Genomic DNA, 19,818 nt, shown 5'->3' on the forward strand with positions numbered 1-19,818 from the left:
AATGCATTGGTCTTTGTTGCTGGCTCGGTTCACTCACATGGGTAAATCTTGCAATTTACCCACAGTCCGGATGTGTCCCTAGTTGATTCATCTCTATCTTGCTGAGCCATTGTCTGTTGTGTGGACATACCACAACTTATTTGTGCACCTCTGGAGGACATTCAAGTTTCTTCCATGTTTTGGCTCTCACAGATAGAGCTGCTAGGAACATCCACGCACAAGGAGATTTTTGTGTGGGCTCTATTGCCCATTCCTTTGGGTAGAGAGCTAGGAGTGGGGCGCTGGGTATAAGAGAGGTATTTCTCAGTCATGAAGAAACTATCAAGCTGTTTTCTACATTAGTGGTGCTACTTTACATCTTACCACGTGTGAGTGAGAGTCCAGACCCCACCACACCCTTGCCAACACTCGGTGTGGCCCAGGCTTTTCATTTTAGCCATTCCAGTGCGTGTGTAGCGGCACCTCATTGTGGTTTGACTTTGCATTCCCTGATGCACAGGATCCACTACCCTGGATGCCGGCTACGGTCCCCACATTCTCAACCTAGACCGTGCCGCGCTGTCTCCTCACCCCGCTTGGCATGAAAGCCTCATCAAAGTTGGCTGTGTGATAGTTTGTCAAGCATGTCTCATGGCAAAGCACAAGCAGAGAGGATAGAGCTGTGGACTTACCCAGAGTCTGTGAGCTGACCCAGGAAGAAGAAGCAGAGCTGTGTGAGCTGACCCAGGAAGAAGAAGCAGAGCTGTGTGTGACCTTAAGGATTATAATTTTGGACCATGGGATCATCTCTGATAGAGACGGCATCCAGGGATCAGAGCTGAGGAAGTCTGGGTAACGTGGAAGAATTGTTAATCAGGGGATTTTAAAAAATAGTTGGAAGAATGAGAAACTCTTTTCAAGAAGATTACCCAGGAGAGCTGTATTCTCAGGTTGCTCATGCCTTAAAACACATTTCTCTTGTCTTCACACCTGATAGAATATAAACATGTGATGTTTGCTTTCCAACTCCGTGCGTTGTCTTTGTGTCTTCTTTGCATTTTCCTGTGTGGAGACGTCTGCAGACGGAACAGGTCAGTATCTGTTTAATTTATGTTGTTAAATGGATGTTTCTAGTATATTTTAATCTTTGAAATCCAAAGACAGCACAAAAAAGTCTGTGTGTATTTTTAATAATTTTTGAGATGTGTTAAGCCCACCCAATCTGCACATACAGATCTTCCTTGATATACCACGTGGTTATGCCCTCTAGACACTATGGAGAGAATGAGGGTCCTGGATCCCATGGCTTAGTAAAGCTCCAGGACCCTGGGATCATGACCTGATCCGAAGGCAGAGGCTTAACCCACTGAGCCACCCAGGCACCCTAAGGGTCCTTTTCCTAAATATTGTGTTTTTTTAGTTTTATAAATAATATGGATATAACTTGTTACACAAAACCAGATATAAATTGATGTTATTTTTCTTTATATGCTCACTGTGTCATCTTATTAATCCCAGATTGGAGATCCACTGACTTCAAAATTAAAACTAAATAATCTTGTTTTCTCAATAGACTGCCAAAATACATTAATATAGTTTATAAGGGCACCATACTCTAAAGCAAGGCGATTTATATAACATGGAAGGAGACGAAACTGGAAAGATACATTTAAGAGTTAAGAAGAAAGCAAATATAAAAATGCATTTCATAAATATCCATAAACTTGCGAGGGATGGGCATGGGTTTATTCTGATGGTTTCCATGGCCAGGAGAATGAGAAGAGCCTGCTCAGTCCTCCCGCAGTGTTTGCGCAATAGAAAACAAACAGCAGTAAGTACAGGGTGCTCAGGAGGCCCACGACTGACTCTGGTTCAAGGATGAGTCCAGGTTTCTTAAAGGGAGCCCGCGATGATGGCGTGTTCTCAACCACATCCTCGAAGTCGACACAGCGATGGGATCACGAGAGCGCTCTCTGGTCTAGTCTCGTGAGGAGGGCCAGGACCTGCGTGCAAACCAAACCTCAATAAAGAACAGTGTTTTTCAGGAGGGGGACGTGGTAGCATCAGAGGAATCAGCTACACTAAATCGAGCCAACAGCACTTCTTGAACACTCAGAGAAGAGCTGCCCTTAGTCTTCCCAGGCCCCTCCCCAAGGATCTTCTTTCTCTGGAAGCTCTGATAGACCTTCCGTGGTGGGCAGGCTCCGAGGCTACAAACAAAAGGCCCGTATGCGCCCATTCTCTTCATCGGTTAGACGCAGACTCGGAGGTCCTGGTAAGCGGGGCTTCCATGGAAGAAATACTGGAAGTGTCTCACACGACCTCAGGGCCCAACAGGACAAACCCCGCTCTTCCTTAGAGGGGAGTCTTGGGGCAGCTGCAGGAATGGGTGAGCTGCAAGGGAAGCGCTGCCGGCGAGTCTGTTTTCTCTACCAGAAGATGCTTTTCCCTCTTTTCCCCCTCTCTCAATTGACCTTTTTCTGCCTCATCCTTTGCTTTATTGAGTCATACGCGTTTCCCTCCTGGCTGGATCTCGTTGCGCCATGCCATCGAAACTTCTTGTGGCTGCCCCCTTCTTTCTTCAGGGAGCGACTCACAATATCCAATGAAACAAGGCTACTGCTGTTCTGTTTATAATGGACTTCCTCCATAATAATTCATGTGTAGCCTCCCTGATAAACCTTAATAAATCACTGTTCTTCTTTACTAAGTTTGCAAGTTTTATTTTAAATATCGAGATTATTCAGAACAAGAGCTACGCATAACTGTAACGCAGAACTTGGTAGCTAACGAAGCAGAGAACTTGCTTCGTATGAAACCACGTGTTGGAAGCAGCTCTAGCGTGGTCCTCAGTGACCGTTGCCTTCTGATGTTCTCAGACTTGGCGGTCTGTATTTTTTTTTCCTACTGGGCTACAAATTTTGTGACATCCATCTTTTTAGCAGACTCTCTCTCATGCTGGTCTGTTGAGAGGACCTACAAGCTGAGGAACTGGGATGGGTCTCTGGCCACCGGCAAGATAGGAACTTAGACTTTTTTCTTCAAACATCTCACGAGACAATAAATATGGCTGACAACTGTGGGTATCAGCTTGGAAGCAATCTCTTCTCCAGGTGAGTGCCGATGAGGTCTGAGTCCTGACCACCACCCTGAGAGGACATGAGGCAGGTCAACCAGAGGAAGCATGTCCAGACCCTTGACCTACAAAAGGCTGACATGGATATGTGTTGTTTAAGCTGCATAATTTTGTGATTGTTTGCTACGCAGCCATAGATAACTAATACAATACCATATTTTTATCTTAGCTTCTTTTAAAATCAATTTTTTTTAATAGAAACAACTCACAAAATGTAGTGCCCTTCAAAGACTAGTAGAGATTTTAGGCGAAATTTTATCAAATTATACCATATGGTAATGTTTATTCTGACTACTCTGAATTAAAAAATCTTAATGATTTAATATCACTAGCCAACATTGGCTTCATAATCTATGTCACATTTTCCCAGAGAAAATTTTGTAGAATTTGATTTGTAGAATTATTGTATTGGAGTTGGAAGGTTTGTAGAATCATTGTGTTGGGATCAGGTGAACAGCAGCCTGCCTCAGGAGAGCCCAAGCCCATGCTCGGCTCTCATCCTACCAGAAGGGATTTTCATGTTGCCTCTGTTTCCCTCAGAATGATGTTTCTACTCAGTTATCTTGGTTTATGCTGACAACGTACATGGAAGAGAAAATAAAGGAATCCTATTTTTATCTCTGAAAGATTTGTCACTAGCTGGCTTTCCTGTGCTTTTCAGTGTGACAAGGAGGACACCTGCAAGGGCTTATAAGAGCGGAGTTTGGGAAGTGGGTGGCGCAGTGGCTGCTGGCGAATCATCAAAATACTTTCTACATAAAAATTGTTAATTCTTGGGTCCCCTGGGTGGCTCAGTAGGTGAAGCCTCTGCCTACGGCTCAGGTCATGATCTTGGGGTCCTGGGATCGAGTCCCGCATCGGGCTCTCTGCTCAGCGGGGAGCCTGCTTGTCCCTCTCCCTCCGCCTGCTGCTCCCCCTGCTCGGGTTCTCTCCCTTTCTCTCTCGGACAAATAAATAGATCTAGTCTTTAAAAATATTAAAAGTGTTCATTCTTTTTAAAATAATGTGTCACAATCTTTCTTAGAGAAGAATTCCAAAATGTGTAAATACATCCCCTGTAGAAGGTAGACTTAATGGACTGTCGTGGACCAGACTCGCTGACTTTCTCCCAAACAGGAATCTGGAGGGAAACAGAGTGTCTTGCAGGGGAGAAACCTCGGCACATGTCCTGGACCAGGTGGCCGAGGTGGACACAACCAGCAGTGCCACGGGACCACCGTGAACCCCCTGATGGGAAGTCATGAAAAGGCACCTCAGCCTTACGGTCTTCTTCCCCCAAATGTACAACTCTATTCTAGTGACTGGAAAACATCAGGCATACCTAAGCTGATGAGCATGCTGAATAAGACAATATAGAAACCTAGAATGGATTTTGGAACAGAAAAAAAGCGCATAAGTAAAAAAATAAATAAATAAAGTAAAATCCAAATATAGTTCATTGTTAGTTAGGAGTATTATATAAATATTATTTGTTTCCTTTTGATAGCTCTGGCATTGTCATATACAAAGTGACCATTGGGAGAATCTGAAACAATGGTAAATGGGACTTCGTACTAGCTTTGCAACTTCTTTCAAAATTCAAAATTATTCCATCATAAGAATTTTTAAAAAATGTCATGTCATCTTAGTTGCTTATACTAATTGGAATGATGAGTAAAAATCCAACATTTGTTTTAGAAAAAGTATAAAACTCTTTCTAACGGCCTTGTCTCATTTAAACCAGTTTTAGTTATGTATTTAGTACTTAAAGAGTTTTTTTTTTTAAAGTAAATTTGAACAATATATGTTTAGTTTAGAGATTAACACAAAGAAAAATGTTTTGATGTTGGGCCTCCAGACACACCTTCCTGAAAGGATTCTAGCCGTTTGGTTTTACTATGTCGAGTGAGAGGGCACAGAACTGTATTCGGTGTTTGATGCAAGATCCGGGGGTTTGACGATTTCATTCTCTTGTGCTGTTTCGTGGGGATTTGCAGAAGACTGCAGAATTAAGCACAAACCCAACAATGTTAAGAATCCCGACTGAGGTTAACCACAAATTACATAAATGAGACAATTAATCCATTGAACACAGAGTTCATTCACATATTTTCTCCCTACTTGTCTTTTATCGACTGCTTCAGTCATGTATGGTTCTCACTGAAAAACTCTAATACCTGTGGCCAACGGCCGTCCATTAGGCAGCTTTCCAGATGGCATCCTGGACCAACAGGGAGATTTAAGCAGCAGCCCACATAACGCACCTATTCCAATCCCAAAATCCAAACCATTATTTTGTTTAGAACCCAAGGCAAATCTATTTTGGTGCCTGAACCGACTTTATTAACTGAGGTCTATGTAGGGTCTGCGTTCAATTACAATCGTATAGTACGGTTTAGTCGCCCTTGAATCTCTTTGGATTGAGCATCACAACGTCCTCATGCTATGGAGCAGGTCAAAGCTCGAGGGTGCCGCCTTAAAGGCGGTGCTTTTCTTAAATAAAAACAGTTAAAATGTGTCATTGATTCTAAGTTCTGTATCGTGAGGGATAGTCAACACGAAGCCATGTCTCTTGTAAACCACTCATCGTCAAGCACTACAATTATATCAGATAGTAAACATCGGGAAGAACATCTATAATTACATTGCTTTAGTCACATTTTTTCACTTTTTTTTTTAGTTTTAGTGAAATATAATTGATACATAAAATGTTAAGGTATTTGAAGTGTAAGTCATAGTAATTTAATAAATATATATGTTTTGAAAAAGATCCTCGTCATTTAGTTAGTTAACACAATGATCACCTCAGAGATTTACCTTTTATTTCTCCTTGATGAGAACATTTAAGTTCTACTACTCTTGGCAAAGTTCAGTGATACAATATAGTGTTATCACAACAGGCACCATATCTTCCAGTAGCTCCTCAGAAATTCGTCGTCTGATAGCTGAAAGTTCATAACTTTTACCAACCTTTTCCTATTTCTCCCACATGCCAGCCACAAGAAACCACTTTTCTTGTCTCTGTTTCTAGATTAATTTTCTTTAAGATTTCACATGATGTGAGATCATTCAGTATTTTTCCTTATCTGACTTACCTCACTCAGCATAATGCCTTCAAGGTCCATCTGTGTGGTCACAAATGACAGGATTTCCTTCTTTCTCATAGCTGAATAATATTCCAGTGTGTGTGTGTGTGTGTGTGTGTGTGTGCACGCGCATGCACGTCGCACGCACGTCACCTCTTCATTCACGGAGGCGCAATCCCGTGTTTCCATATGTTGACTGTTGAAAACAATGCTGCAATGAACGCGGCGGGGGTGAGTATCTCTTATATCCTGTTCTCATTTCCTTTAGATATATACCCAGAAGGGGATTGCTGGTTCATGTAACATTTTTATTTTTAAGTTTTTGAAGAATCTCCATATAGTTTTTCAGTGAGGCTGTTCCAGTTTAATTCCTACCGGTAGTTTGACACACTTAAATTGGTCAAGTTAAAATAAATAAATAAATAAATGCAAGTAGATTATAATATTCAGTAATTTTGAAATTTTAATTGATTTATAACTTAAAAAAATAGCATGCAGGAAGTACTGTAATTGTAGAGATTAAACTTCTCTGTGTGATTTTTAATTCATAATTAAGTGATTGGACTTAGAGATGTATTTTGAGGATTTTACCAGAGATTATTGGATTTAGAATCATTGTGCAGAATAACAGTAACTGTAAATGACCTATTTAACTCCCAGATAAAGGCCTTATTCTCTAGAATAGCGGGTTTCAAAGCCCTTAGGCACAAAATTAAATAGACCAAGAAAATAAGAGATTCATATACATTGACATAACTGATGGATCTGACACTCTTTCATATTTTTCTGTATCTCTTTCTAAAGTCTCAGATGTAAATTGAATACTTTCCTGATTGTTGAGTAAGGTTTCAGAAACCAAGATTGTGTCCTATATTTGCAGTTAAATTTTAATGGCCCATTTCTTTAGAAGAGTAGATGTCTATCACTTCTAGTCCCCTTCCCCTGCATTGAGTGAGACTTCGTGCTGGCTGAATCAGGGCCACCTCTGTGATGAGGGACTTCACACTCTCACACTGAAGAATATGTTCCAACGAATGGCATAAACCTTCGCACACAGATATTTAAGTTCTTTTTAATTATTCATGTTATAAATTTACGATAACTTGGTTCTATGGAAATATGGCCCTTGTGTAAGACTTTTCACAGAGTGTTTCTTATGGAGCCTCTTTTTGGTCCATCATGTGAATCCCCGACTTAAGCCAGTACCTGTGTATTTAATTGACTCCTCCTGGTGAGAAGCATTTACAGTTCAGAGAGGCTGCACCCTCATTCCTCGTTCTTTCCTGTTGAGACAGAGCATAAAAAAGAAAGCAAAGTGAAGTCATTATATTAGAATCACGGAAGTGGCCTTATGGTGCCTTACAAATAGCTTGATTAGAATCGTTTAAGCTGCTTCCAGGTGGGTTTTCCTTCTGTGCTGGTACAAAGTTAGAAAAACTGTTAGAAGCAGCATCCATCCCTATTCACTTGCCTGTCACAATAGCCTTGTCGAATTTTGGTGGAAGTGCTACAGATTATTGGAGCGAGTGCTCTGAGAACACCCAGATGGACCTCTCCTACCCTGTGCTGGGTAGCTGATAATCAAAGCAAGAAGGGAGGCGAGGGGGGAGGCACCTGTGATTTGTCAGGAAGTCTTGGAGATCATCTCCATGAACACTCAGAAGGTCAAGAACCTTAAAATACAGCATTGCCTTGGGGAGGATACTGGTAAAACCAAGGGAGATTAGTGGCCAAATTAGTGACACCTGAACACATTCTGGGGATTTAATTCAGATTAATGCGTCCCTGTCAGTCCTCCGGTTGTGACAAATGTTCCCTGATGAAGTAGAAGGCTAACCATGGGGGACATTGTGTACACAGTATGTGGGAACTCTCTATACCAATCACAACTTCTCTGTAAATATAAAATTATTCCAAAAGAAAGAGTTTACTCAAGAAAACAAGCCCAGGACGTTGTCATGGTATAGGAAATCCACAGAGCACACCACACTCTTCAGGCTGCCACACAGGGAGATGGTGGGACGGAACAGGGCTGTCCAAAACCCTCTCCCAGAGGATAAATAAAAACCTAACTACAGTTATACGTTAGGATTGAACCTCCGCTGAAGCATCTAGTGTATCAAAAACCGGAAGCAACAAAACTCAATGTTGTCCACCCCATAAAACATTGTCTATACAACATGGGAGGACTAAAAATGGTGATATCCATAAGCTCAGAAATGGAAATGAGCATTCACGAAATACTCACCTTCAGTTTTGACAAGCCCACGTGCTGGTTTAGTCACTAGGGTCCATAAATTTGATTGTAGCTGAGAAGTAGTTAACCAGTTTAGAACCCCCCACAGTAGAATGTAGCCAAGGACCCACAACCATGCAGAGTGCTTTATCCCAAGGAGGGCCTTGTTCCTCCCCAGGTCCCATCTGCTCCATGGGGAAGAGCCATGGTACTGGTAGGAAAATCCAGAAGAGTACTGCGTTCCTTCATTAGACAGGTGCTCATCACACCCCTACTCTATACAAGGCAACATGAAGTCTGAGCATACAAAGATTAGTAATAAACCTCCTAGCCTCATGGGGCAAGTAGTCCGGTGTGCAAGACAGACAAAGAACCTGACAGAGCTCAGCGCAGCAGGAGACCTAAGACGTGCCATTAGGACACATTCAGAAATGAGTTACCCTCTTGCCAAGAAAATGCACCAGGGTCCACATCATGGGCAGCAGTAAACCATTCCGATTTGAAATAAAACAATTCGGGCTATAGACATGAGCTAAATCTCAATTTTTCCTCACACTAGAGAAGACGGTAGCTCTCTTTCCCAACATATTGTCAAAACAACGGCAACAACAAAGCAAGCCAGACGTCACGAAACATGCTGAGTGCTTTGTTTGCATGAAATTGTAAAACTCGAAGCCATGTTCCTCTTGGGCAATAGTATTAACAATATGCATTTCGGACTAAGGACTATACTTAAAATATGAAGATTTTGAAAATAATAAGAGCTGGAGGAGGCTGCCCTTGATCCATGAAACATTATTAAGCTATTTGGCTGCTCAAAGCCTGGGGTGATCATAATAACCTTTAAATGTTTGATGTGGGGTTTTAAGAGCTTCTGGTAGAAGGCATCGATCCGACCAAGAAATTTTCATAATGAAGTTGCTCCCCAGCCTGGGATTTCTGAGGCCGGCCAGTCAGATTCTGGGCACGAATGTCACTCGTACAGCCACAGCTTCTCTCCTTCTTTTCTTTTCATGCTGGTGGTATTTTTTTGCTGAACCTAAACCGATAATAATGATCTACTTACACAGCCTGTTCTGTATATCTGTCATATTAAAGTCTGGGCTGTTTGTTTATCATACTGTGATCTATAGCTTTCTATTAATTTAATTATACTAAAAGATCTTAAAAGCCTTAGGCTAAGTAACATGTCAATTAGAAATGAGTTTAACTTGAAATAAATATACATTTAATACTTGTAATTTATTGCTTTAAATACAAACAAAGCCCTCACTATGACACAATCTATTATTAATTGCTCCAATGCCCGAAGTCCAATTAAGTCAATCCATTTATATTTTCTTCAGAGAAAGTCAATGTTCATTTCTCATAGGAAGTACTCGATGCCTCTATTTTGCTTTCTCATAAAGCGGTAATGCCACAAAGCACTTTTGTGCTTAATGAGCGAAGTCCCGTGTGAAGGAAGGAGAGCAGGGTAGAGCCGGGAGCGAGGCTCGCATCTCAAGAAAGTAACGCCCAGACCATTGCAGGGCTCGCGTAAGTGTTTTCAAATAAAATATGATTAGACCCTGTTACAGACTAATTAACTGCCGTTTTACGAATGCTCTTAACTTGCAGCAAATGTGGTTCAGGTAGACATCTTGAACTTCAATACTAGTATGTTTTCAGTCATTACACGTGGCTTAGAAACAGCTCGACTGCTAGCTTTATCCCAGCATGCGTATGAAAAGTCACACATAAAAACGTCAGTCTCTGTGTTGAGAAAAGATAGTTAATGCCTGGGGTCACATTTTATGGAGAAAGTTATAAATCCCCGAGAAATAATATTTATAGTGGAAACCTTGACACACTATTATATGCACTCATGCTATCCACAAAAGAGAGTATTTAGGAGTTTAAAAATTTGAATGTGTGAAACTATAAACAAATATATCAAAATCACCTTCAATGTTTTCTCTGTTATTGCGAGCACCCGCCGCACCAACACAGAAGAGAGTTCTCTATCCCTTCTGGGATGTTCAAATGAAGATCGCCATCTAAGCATGATTTATTTATCTTACCTACTTCTCACGAACGGGATTCTGCTTTTCTATCTAATAATCCAAATGCTACGTATCCTTTGCCATGTGTTGGACACCAGGTTTCTCTAAAATTTTGAGTTCAATAAAACCTCTGTTCTGTGGGACCGAAATCCTACTCTTAGTTTGAATATGGGAGACTTCAGCTTTTCTCTTGCAGCAAATTGTTGTAGTTTTAGGAGTGCAGGCTCTAGGGGCATCCTACTCCTTAATCAAGGACCCTACCTTTCATCTGGGAATGAGGCTAGCAGCCCCTCTCCTCGTGTGGCACAAGGCACGGTCAAGACAGTCACGTTCTGTGAGTGCTGTGTTGCAGTTGAGCCTTCAAGACGCCACAGATCTCATTAGACTCTTCTTCTTTTTTTTTTTTAATTTTACTTATTTATTTGCGAGAGAGACAGTGAGAGAGAGCATGAGCAAGGAGAAGGTTAGAGAGAGAAGCAGACTCCCTGTGAAGCTGGGAGCCTGATGCAGGACTCGATCCGGGGACTCCAGGATCATGACCTGAGCTGAAGGCAGTCGTCCAACCAAGTGAGCCACCCAGACGTCAGATCTCGCTAGACTAAACAAGTATTCATGTCTCACTGGCCTTTGGAGAACCCAAAGGTGGTATAGTGGTATAGTCAAGGCTTGTTTACCAGGTTACAGAAGGGCCCGCATGTACGGTTTTGCAGGTCCTAATCTAAGGTTCATGCTTGATTTACTGTCTCAGATCTAATTCAAGAAAGAAGAAAGTCCATTGGGTGCCGAGATGGAGGACAGCTCCCATTCTTCCCAGGTTAATGTTCCTCCTGCTTAAGCATTAATGTAATGTCTCTGTCTACAATCTAGAGGATAAATTCTTTTTTAATAAATCCCCAAATTGAGAAAACAGCTCCGTATGGACAAAACCTCAGTAAGTTAAACTGAGATTCAATAAAAAGGCAGAAGTAACACTTTGCTTCCCGGACTCTCAGAACCTCAATAGAAATATCTTTAAGTTTCAAATTTTACCAGCGAGAGAAGGCTCAGGTCTTTCTGTCGGCATGTGATGATGCCTGGATTGTCTCAATGAGGTCTGGATCTTACAACTGAGTGACATCTGCATTAACCCATTTCCTACACCTGATTAACATATACATACTAAAAACTCATCACTTCCACAAAGTTCTATATTACATGCTGATTATAAGATGTGTGCATTGATGGCGATATTCCGTGTACATGAAATATCTAAATTTTATATCTCAATGGAAATATATTTCTTGCATTTATCATTCAGTTGGAATTTATTAGTTTTTGTGTTTAATGTGCATGGAGGCAACTGCATTTCTCTCCTGGGGAGGGGAAAGAGGCTGTTCTCATGCATGTAGGCAATGGACTAAATGGGAGAGGCTCTCAGAATCCTCCTTCCATCGATTCTTCAGGAAGGCTTATCTGTGTGTCTGATATTAGTTGTTTAAAGTAATAGATCTATAAAGAAATAGATCAATTGTTTTGGAATATGTGCTAATGTATGTATATCATTATTGAGGAAGTTACACTGAAAGGGAAAAAAAATCCAAAAATATTTTTTTAATATTGGTAGGACATAGAAACACAGTAGGAAAAACCCAGTTGTTCATCTACTAATTATATACCTATTGAGAGTCTGCATTCTCTAAGTGTAGGAATATGGTCACTCTTGTAAAAATTAGATTATATAAAATTTATACACAAATAAAGTATAGGCAACGTGTATAAAATATAATAAAATTAATAAATTTCAAAATGTTACATTTAAATGTCTAATTAATTTTAAAGTGCTTCAATTTAGTTATTATTTTAATGAGGTTAGAAGTTTATAATTCAATAAACCATTTTACTATTAGAACAACATCTTATACAGAAACAAACGTTTCAAGTGGAATAGTATGGTTATAATAAGCCATTCCCTGCATATCCATATTTATCCACAATTGAGAGTTATACATCCCCTTATAATATGCCTGAGAACCGGCCACAAGGACGAGCCGTGTGACGGCCTCCTGTTCACCCTCCCAAGAACACTGAGAATGTAGGTTCTCCTTCCCAGGTTCCCAACAGGGAGAGAGATGATTAATTCAAAGCGTGCTGGCCTTGGGATGGAGCTGAGATTTGAATCTGATCTCTCTGACCACAAAGCCCAAGTGTTAGCTACCAGGCTTGTCTGCCTCTACGTCTAAATGGACGTGGTCTTGAACCATTATGGATACTGGCCCAAATACACAGACACACGGACACACAGACACACACGTGCATGCACAGCCATCCACAGCCACAATATTTTGTTTTGTTTCGTTTTTTCTTTTTTCTGTCCTTGCTTCTAATGTTTAAAGCCCATTCGTAGGTTAAAAGACTATAAATGTTTATCCCACTCCCCAAATCCAACCTTATCTAAATCGTGATTTTCAAATTTTGCCTTATAGTGAAAATCACAGGTGTTGTGTCATTTGGGTATAAAAACTCACGCTTATGACGCTGGTATGCATGCCCATTGATAGTCTGTTTGAATTTGTTTATAAATCCCCCTGCCCGGAAGACCCACACAACTACATCTGCATCTGTGAAGACACATTTTATTTTTCTCTCTGTGAATTAGATATGGTTTGGGGTGTGTGAGATGAATGCAAACCTGGGCTGGTTTATATCAGAAAAATGGAATTGAGCAGGGAGACAGGGAAGTCAGGGAGCCTGACCGCATGATAAAATATTCACAAAGGAAAGCCCGCAACCACAAATAATTGAATTAAGCAAGAGCGATGCCGACAGGGGCATTGCCTGGGGATTCACGGTCGTCTGGGGGAGCTGACCGTCCAGGGGAATCCTCAATTTCCCAGAAAATGCCCTACACCAAGGTCATTGTGGCAGTGAGGACCTTTTTCTTTTTTTCTTTTTCTTTCTTTCTTTCCTTTTTTTTTTCCCCCCCCCTATAGAGGCTTAAAAAATCCTTCATTTTACTTGATTTCCTGAAATATCATCGTTCCTTCCGGTGGCTGTGTGAGGGATGATGTTGAAGGGTGATATTTCTGAATCATTGATCTCTAAGGCAACCACGAAGCAAACTCATTTTTCCGGTGTGGAATGGTTTATCCAGGCTGAGTAATATTTCAGATTTTTGAGCCATGGAAATTGAGTAAAGGCTTAAATAAAGTTTGTGGTTTGTCTTAGACCAAAACGCTGCTAGAAAAGACCTTATAAATCACATAGTCTTAGTTTTCATCCACATTCGTAAGGGAATAAAGATGCAAACCACAGTGATTAGGACGATCATGGAGGAAATTGATTGGGGATATGGGAATTTAGCTCTCATTTGCAGTAATACTAAAATTTATAGTATAAATGACATGATGAGAAGTGGTCAATTAGGGACATAATTAAATCTGTCTATATTAGCCCTCAAACATATTTATGAATAAACCCATGTAAGGACGTTTTAAAATCCGAACTTTGCGTAATAGAATTTTTCTAAGTTATTACTTACCAAGACAAATGTATTGTCTTTGAGTAACACATGTTATTTATGCACTTGCAAACAAATAATAAGATAATAAGAACATTCTAAAAAAAAAGTGTGGATAAGAAATAAATTGCTGCTAGTAAAATTAGGTCAGAGTTTAGACTTTAACAAGAGAGATTCTTTTTTATTCGGAATTTTCCTTGGAATCATTGTGTTCTAAGACTTTATACGTTGGGCACATTTGATATGCCCTCTCCAATATTTTTGGCCTCAAAAGTCTGCTCAGCCCTTCATGCTTGCCCAACTCTGTCCATCAGCGTGGGGCTGACCGCCCGACCGCGCGCTGAGTCTCTCACTCGCCTTCTGAGTGACTGCTAAAGACTCCAGACGAGGCAGCCCAGGACTGTGGCCCAGTTAGCTCCCTTATGGAACAAACACTGAACAAGGGGATTCCTGAGGAAGAAACAGCCAACTAGATCAAGTCCTCTCCAGTCCTCCCTCCCAGGGACTGGTCAGCTAACGGGCTATTGTTTGCCCAAAGCACTGACCCCTATCCAGCATCTCCCAGTGTCCCCGTCCCGTCCTCCGTGCCTCACTTCCTGCTGACCCCAGTCGCACATCCTGCTGACTGCAGTTCTTAGTCCAGCAGCGGCGCTCATGACTCCTTCCTACGGATATCAGGATGAGATGGTTTATATTCAATCATGCGAACTTAGAACAGCAGAGTGACCATGCCCTCTGCATGCGCCTAGTTTTGTTGTGTGGGCTATTGTTTCTCCCATCGGTGGATAATTTATTCACAGAGTTATTAATTTTTCTCATTCATACTTTATTTATATCCAAGTTTAGGCAAAGCTGAAAATGTGTTTACTTGGCTGATTGAATTATAATTGGCACATTATGTGTTCAATTTATTGCTCTGTAACTTTTATCTCCATTGGCTTTCAATACCTTGGGTGATATGGGGCTAAATACTTTCTGTCCATATTCATTTCTGCTCCTGTCTTCTCGGTCTTCTACAGCTTTCTGGATAAAACTGTGTTGTGCAGACAATGTTACTTGATTTTCTAATACCTTTCTCTTTCTTATAATTTAACGGAATCAGATTTAATTATTGGTGGCACCGTGTCTTGGCAGCATACATTCCATCCTGGATTCCCGTGCAGGTAGAGGGACCCCATGGGCTACCAGCGAAGTTGCTGGGGTGTTGGCTGGTGAACATGAGCTTTCTTCACTTACCTAACCTCCACCATCCATCCTCCTCTATGTTCTGTGCCTCAGGAGTTGATCTCTGGGGGAGTTCACCATCCACCGGTTTTTGGAGTTGGTCAATGGGAAGCTCAGGAAGATGAGAAAGACAGAGAAAAAGAGAGACAGAGAGACAGAGGCAGAGACAGAGAATAGAAGAGAACCTACTGAGATGAGACCTTTATTTCCTGCTGCACACTTGAGCTGAAGGTCCAGTTCTTGCCCAATAAACAACCTTTGCATTTACTTCTCTCTGTTTCTAAGACCCCATAATTCCCAGTTGGCCATTTTGCTTTCAGGGAAGATCTAGATTAAAGATGTGGATGAGTCCCTATGAAGACCTACCCAAGTCCAAGAGGATTGTCTCTTCACATTTGCAAACCATTATTTCTTCTTATTTTACCAGTCGTTTTTAAGATGTCATTAAAAATCAAGACATTTCATATACTCATCACTTCAACTTTTCATCTTCTATGGTTACTCAGCATGCTTTCTAAAAAGCACAGTTTCTCAAACTTGCCCTGGGAACAGAAGACCATCTGTTTCTAGGTGGCGTGACGCCAGATGCGCATCTCTCACATCCTTGTGGACCTGGTGCTCAGGCTTCAGAAGAAGCTTATTTGATCATATCTGATTTAGGTTACCCTTTTAAAGTGAATTTAAGGTATAATGCTGTTTTGGGTTCTTTGGGTATGCTTTTTTATTTGGCCAAACTCTGCCTGTTTCCATGAAGATTCTGTAAGTGCCCTGGCCTGTCGAGGTCACTTCAGGTGTCTTTAAAGGGGACTGATGGGATACTCTGCCCAATTCACAATAAGTTCTTTCCTTCTAGTGTTTTTAAAAGGTAATTTGGAGCTGGATAGTAGCATCCTGTTCGGGAGTCTGCACAGAGGCTCTCCGTCTGATTATATGCTGCCCGTAAAGTCTGCAACATGAGGCCAAGTTTGTAGAACATGGATAACGCCACACAATGTGCACACAGTGAACACTCCTCCACCCACAAAAAAGCACTCTATTTTTTGCCATATTAATCTAGATTTATCTACTGAAGTATAAGCTTGCATTAAAAACTGATGATCAAAATTAGATATGCCCAAATTTCCACATATTCCACATCCACAATCGTCCTATTCTTTCCTTTGAATGATAATAAAAATACATATCTGAAATTAAAATCAGGAATGAGAACCCCAGGCTAAAGACAGCAGGTGCTTCCACTTACCAGATGCAGAAGGATGCAGCAGTTTCATTTTGTCTTGTGTTTTCCGGAAGGTCCCTTAACAATGCCTACTACAGTTCTGTGGTCTGGATCATGTCATCTCTGAAAATCATAATAATAACGTAAAAAACAACATTGTTCTGTTTCTTTGCTAACATGCTCTTCCTGTGTCAGGATTAACTAAATACTATTCCGCAACATACTGCCAATCTCTGAGCAATTTCCCTACTAGTACTCTCATATAAAATATACTTAAATAATAGAACACCATCTAGGGTGTTCCAAGGTATCACATTAGTGTCGCATGTCAACAATGTCAGCTTGCGCTAGAAGACACTGTGGGAGTATATTATGGGAGCAAGTTTTGCAAGGATTTCAACAGCCATGCTATTGAGTACACTCATTTCTTTTTTTAACTTGTAAAATAATAAGGCTATTGTAAACCTCCTCCATTTAACCATCTGTCTTGGCATAATCTTTAGCTGCCAAAGATCCTTTACAGGATGAATAGCTACATGTTAAAGGGTGTTGGGATCTTAGTTCCTTTTTTTTTTGCTTTCTTGGGAGCAATGGGCTAGTCCCTTCTTTACTCGCCCAGGCTGAATCTTGTCAAAGAAAACCACAAGGAAAACAAAGCAAAGCAAACAGCAAACAGACAATTGAAAAGGGGACTTTGTGAGGGAGGAGGTGTTGACACAGCTGGAGTATAATGAGCGGCTATTCATGTGGGTATAAAAAGTGAAGCACGACAGAAATCTTTTGCAGAGCTCTTGGGACGGTGCATCCTGGGTATTTGAGTTTTTCTTTTAGAAAAAGAGAGATTGGGGGGGAGACTCGTCCGCCGCATCAGGACGTGCCGTCTCATGGGTAAAACCAGGTTAAGCCGTTGTGGCGCACGGTCACTTTAACACAGAAGCTGTCCCTGACAGGGAACAGACCCTCGGCCCAGATGTGCATTCATCTGTGGCCCACAGAGGTGCAGGATGGTCCTCTTCCATCACTGAGGTCAGGAGCTACAGTGTCCACTTTCTCAGACTCCTCCTGAGCCTGTGTCCGAGCCTGGACCAGGTCATCTAACTGGGCTCGCCCATCCCCACGGAGTCCCGCTTGCAGCCCACCTCCTCCCACCGGCTGGGTTCCCTCGTGGTTCTCTCTGCCACCACCGCCCCTGTATTGCTCCTTCATTTACTTTATATCCACCCGTCCTCTCATCAAAGGCTTTACAAGCCCCCACTGAGCACCCCCGACGTGCCAGGAGAAGGGGCTCCCGAGAAGCTCTGCTCTTGTGAGCCTTGCACAGGCAATAGAAAGACACCAGTCTGAGGGGATAGTAGCCAATATCACTGTGCAGATGGTTCGCAGAGAGTGGCGTGCAGACAGTGAGTGGGAGGTTTCCAGAGATCAGGAGCCCCAGAAGGCCCTTTGGGGAAAGCACACTGTGAGCTGAGATGTAGGTACAGAGGGGGGTGGCAGAGAAGGAGCCAGGTCTGCAGGCTGGGGTGTGTCTCCTGTGTCCCTGGGAGGAAGATCCAGTCCCTCGGAACTGGGGCACCATGTGCTTTCATGTCTCTAGGCCAGGACCAGGTCACCAGGAGTTTCTGTTCTGGGAAGACCGTGTGCAGAGGGAAAATGGAAGCCATTTTGGGGCATCCCAAGCAGGGGAATGGCCATGTGATTTGGGCTGCAAAGCAATTGCTCAGCTTCTGCAGAGAAGGATGAAGGGGACCAATCGTGAAGACGCTCCTTCGGAGAGCTTCGCTGCCGCACGAACTGAAACGCGGTCTGCACTGCCTGCAAAGTGCTTGCAGACCCTTCTGAGCTATCACTCCTGAACGTGGAGAAAATGAACGAAATCCGGACAATGGAGCCTGGAGATTTTTATTTTCTTTTCTTTGTAAGGATGTGATAGAAAATGTATTTCCAGACTTTTGTTGTGTTTAAATAGCTGGCAAAAAAGCAAAAATGAAAACAAATCAAAACAAACAAAAAACTTTCCTGGATTACTTTCTGTTTTATTTTAGAAGACAGTTTGAACTTGGGGTGAGAAACACCCCCAGACATGTGTGCCTGAAAAGCTCTCCTTGAGGAGCGCTGGGAGACATGAGAAGTAACCATGAGCGCTCCAGAGAGTGGAAGCCTTGCCAGGTCCTTGCCGCCCCACACCCTGGGAAACATCCAGTCTGATTCTTCGGACGTTTAGTTGATGGTCTCTGGTCACATGATGTTCTTTTTGGCTCTTCTCCATTCTCATGAGTGTGTCACATGTGACATGGAAACCCAGGGCCTTCTTGGGAGCTCCCCCCTGGATATTCACAGTGCAGTGATGACCCTGTTGGTGAGGCCACTGGTATCATTCCCTACACTGGCCTCGGAGCACATGGGTATTTTCTGAAGAACACGCTGCTCTTACCTTGTGAAGACTCTAGCTATACAAACAAGAAAATACAAATCTTAACATAGATAGATCTCCTACAGTGCCATTTCTTTCTTGAGTGCAGTGCAATTCTTGTCTTGAGCAATTTTTCTCCCTTGAATGCATTGGCTAACAGACAGAAGTGACATTAACTCAGGACCCAGTATCCAACAGGTATGTCCATGTGGTACGTCTGTGAGCTTACATTCCAGTTAGGATCCAGAAAAGAGATAAACATTCCACTTATATTGGAGAAGTCTGTGGCATGACCACAATGTTTACATTTGCAAGTAATTGTTTTTTTAACAAATTTAGCCTACGACTCTGCATCTGCTTGAGCAACCAAACCTGCTTCTAAACTCATCTATTTTCACTGGGCTTAATAAAGAAAAAAAAAATCTGGCTTTGTCTGCAAAGGAGCGATCTGACAATTATGTGGTTAACATTTTTTAAAGCAATAGAAAAAAGATAATTCGGAACAGAACTACTTCACTTTGTACACAAAGTCTTTAGCTTAGGCTATCTTTTTTTTTTTTTTTTAGGGGGGGTTCACATTCCATTCTTTTGTTTATTTAATCCTTAATTATTTGCACTGGTTTCTTAACCGTCCAACCATCATGAACTTGTCCTTATGTTGATACTTCCTGCCAACTGTTTCACACATGCAGAGTATTATTAGGAAGGATACTCTCAATTTAATGCCCAGCTACAACAGTCTTGCTTTCATTAGGTGTGGTAATACCCATCAATAGAGGCTTCATCGTCGGCATTTACCATTCTACTCTCCCCACGTGCATTGCCTAATTATGGCTCTCACTCGAATAATTTGGCAAATGCTTGTATAGCATCTTCAATTAAAAATAAATAAGGTAGAAGAATGTTCTTTCTGTACTGTTCAGCCTTAAAAAAAAAAAAAAAAGAATGTTATCCTTTAGATCTATTAAAGGAACCGTTCCAAATCTTCTCCTTCCAGTGTAATTTTTCTTA

General features: G+C 41.7%; 1 long non-coding RNA gene across 2 annotated transcripts; it reads right to left on the reverse strand.

Annotated features, from left to right (window-relative positions):
- Positions 1 to 1,698: 1,698 nt before the first annotated feature.
- On the reverse strand, positions 1,699 to 16,727 carry LOC309860978. Of its 2 annotated transcripts, XR_014309704.1 has the most exons (5): positions 16,422 to 16,724; positions 7,387 to 7,463; positions 6,190 to 6,376; positions 4,959 to 5,095; positions 1,699 to 1,982 (listed from the first exon to the last, which is right to left on the reverse strand). It is a non-coding gene; the product is annotated as an uncharacterized lncRNA (long non-coding RNA). The 2 variants fall into 2 exon arrangements; XR_014309705.1 differs by lacking the exon at positions 1,699 to 1,982 and having other exon boundaries at positions 4,852 to 5,095; positions 16,422 to 16,727.
- Between the last annotated feature and the right edge of the window lie 3,091 nt (positions 16,728 to 19,818).

Source organism: Mustela nivalis (assembly GCF_964662115.1).
Source record: "Mustela nivalis genome assembly, chromosome: 3".
Classification (NCBI taxonomy): Eukaryota; Metazoa; Chordata; class Mammalia; order Carnivora; family Mustelidae; genus Mustela; species Mustela nivalis.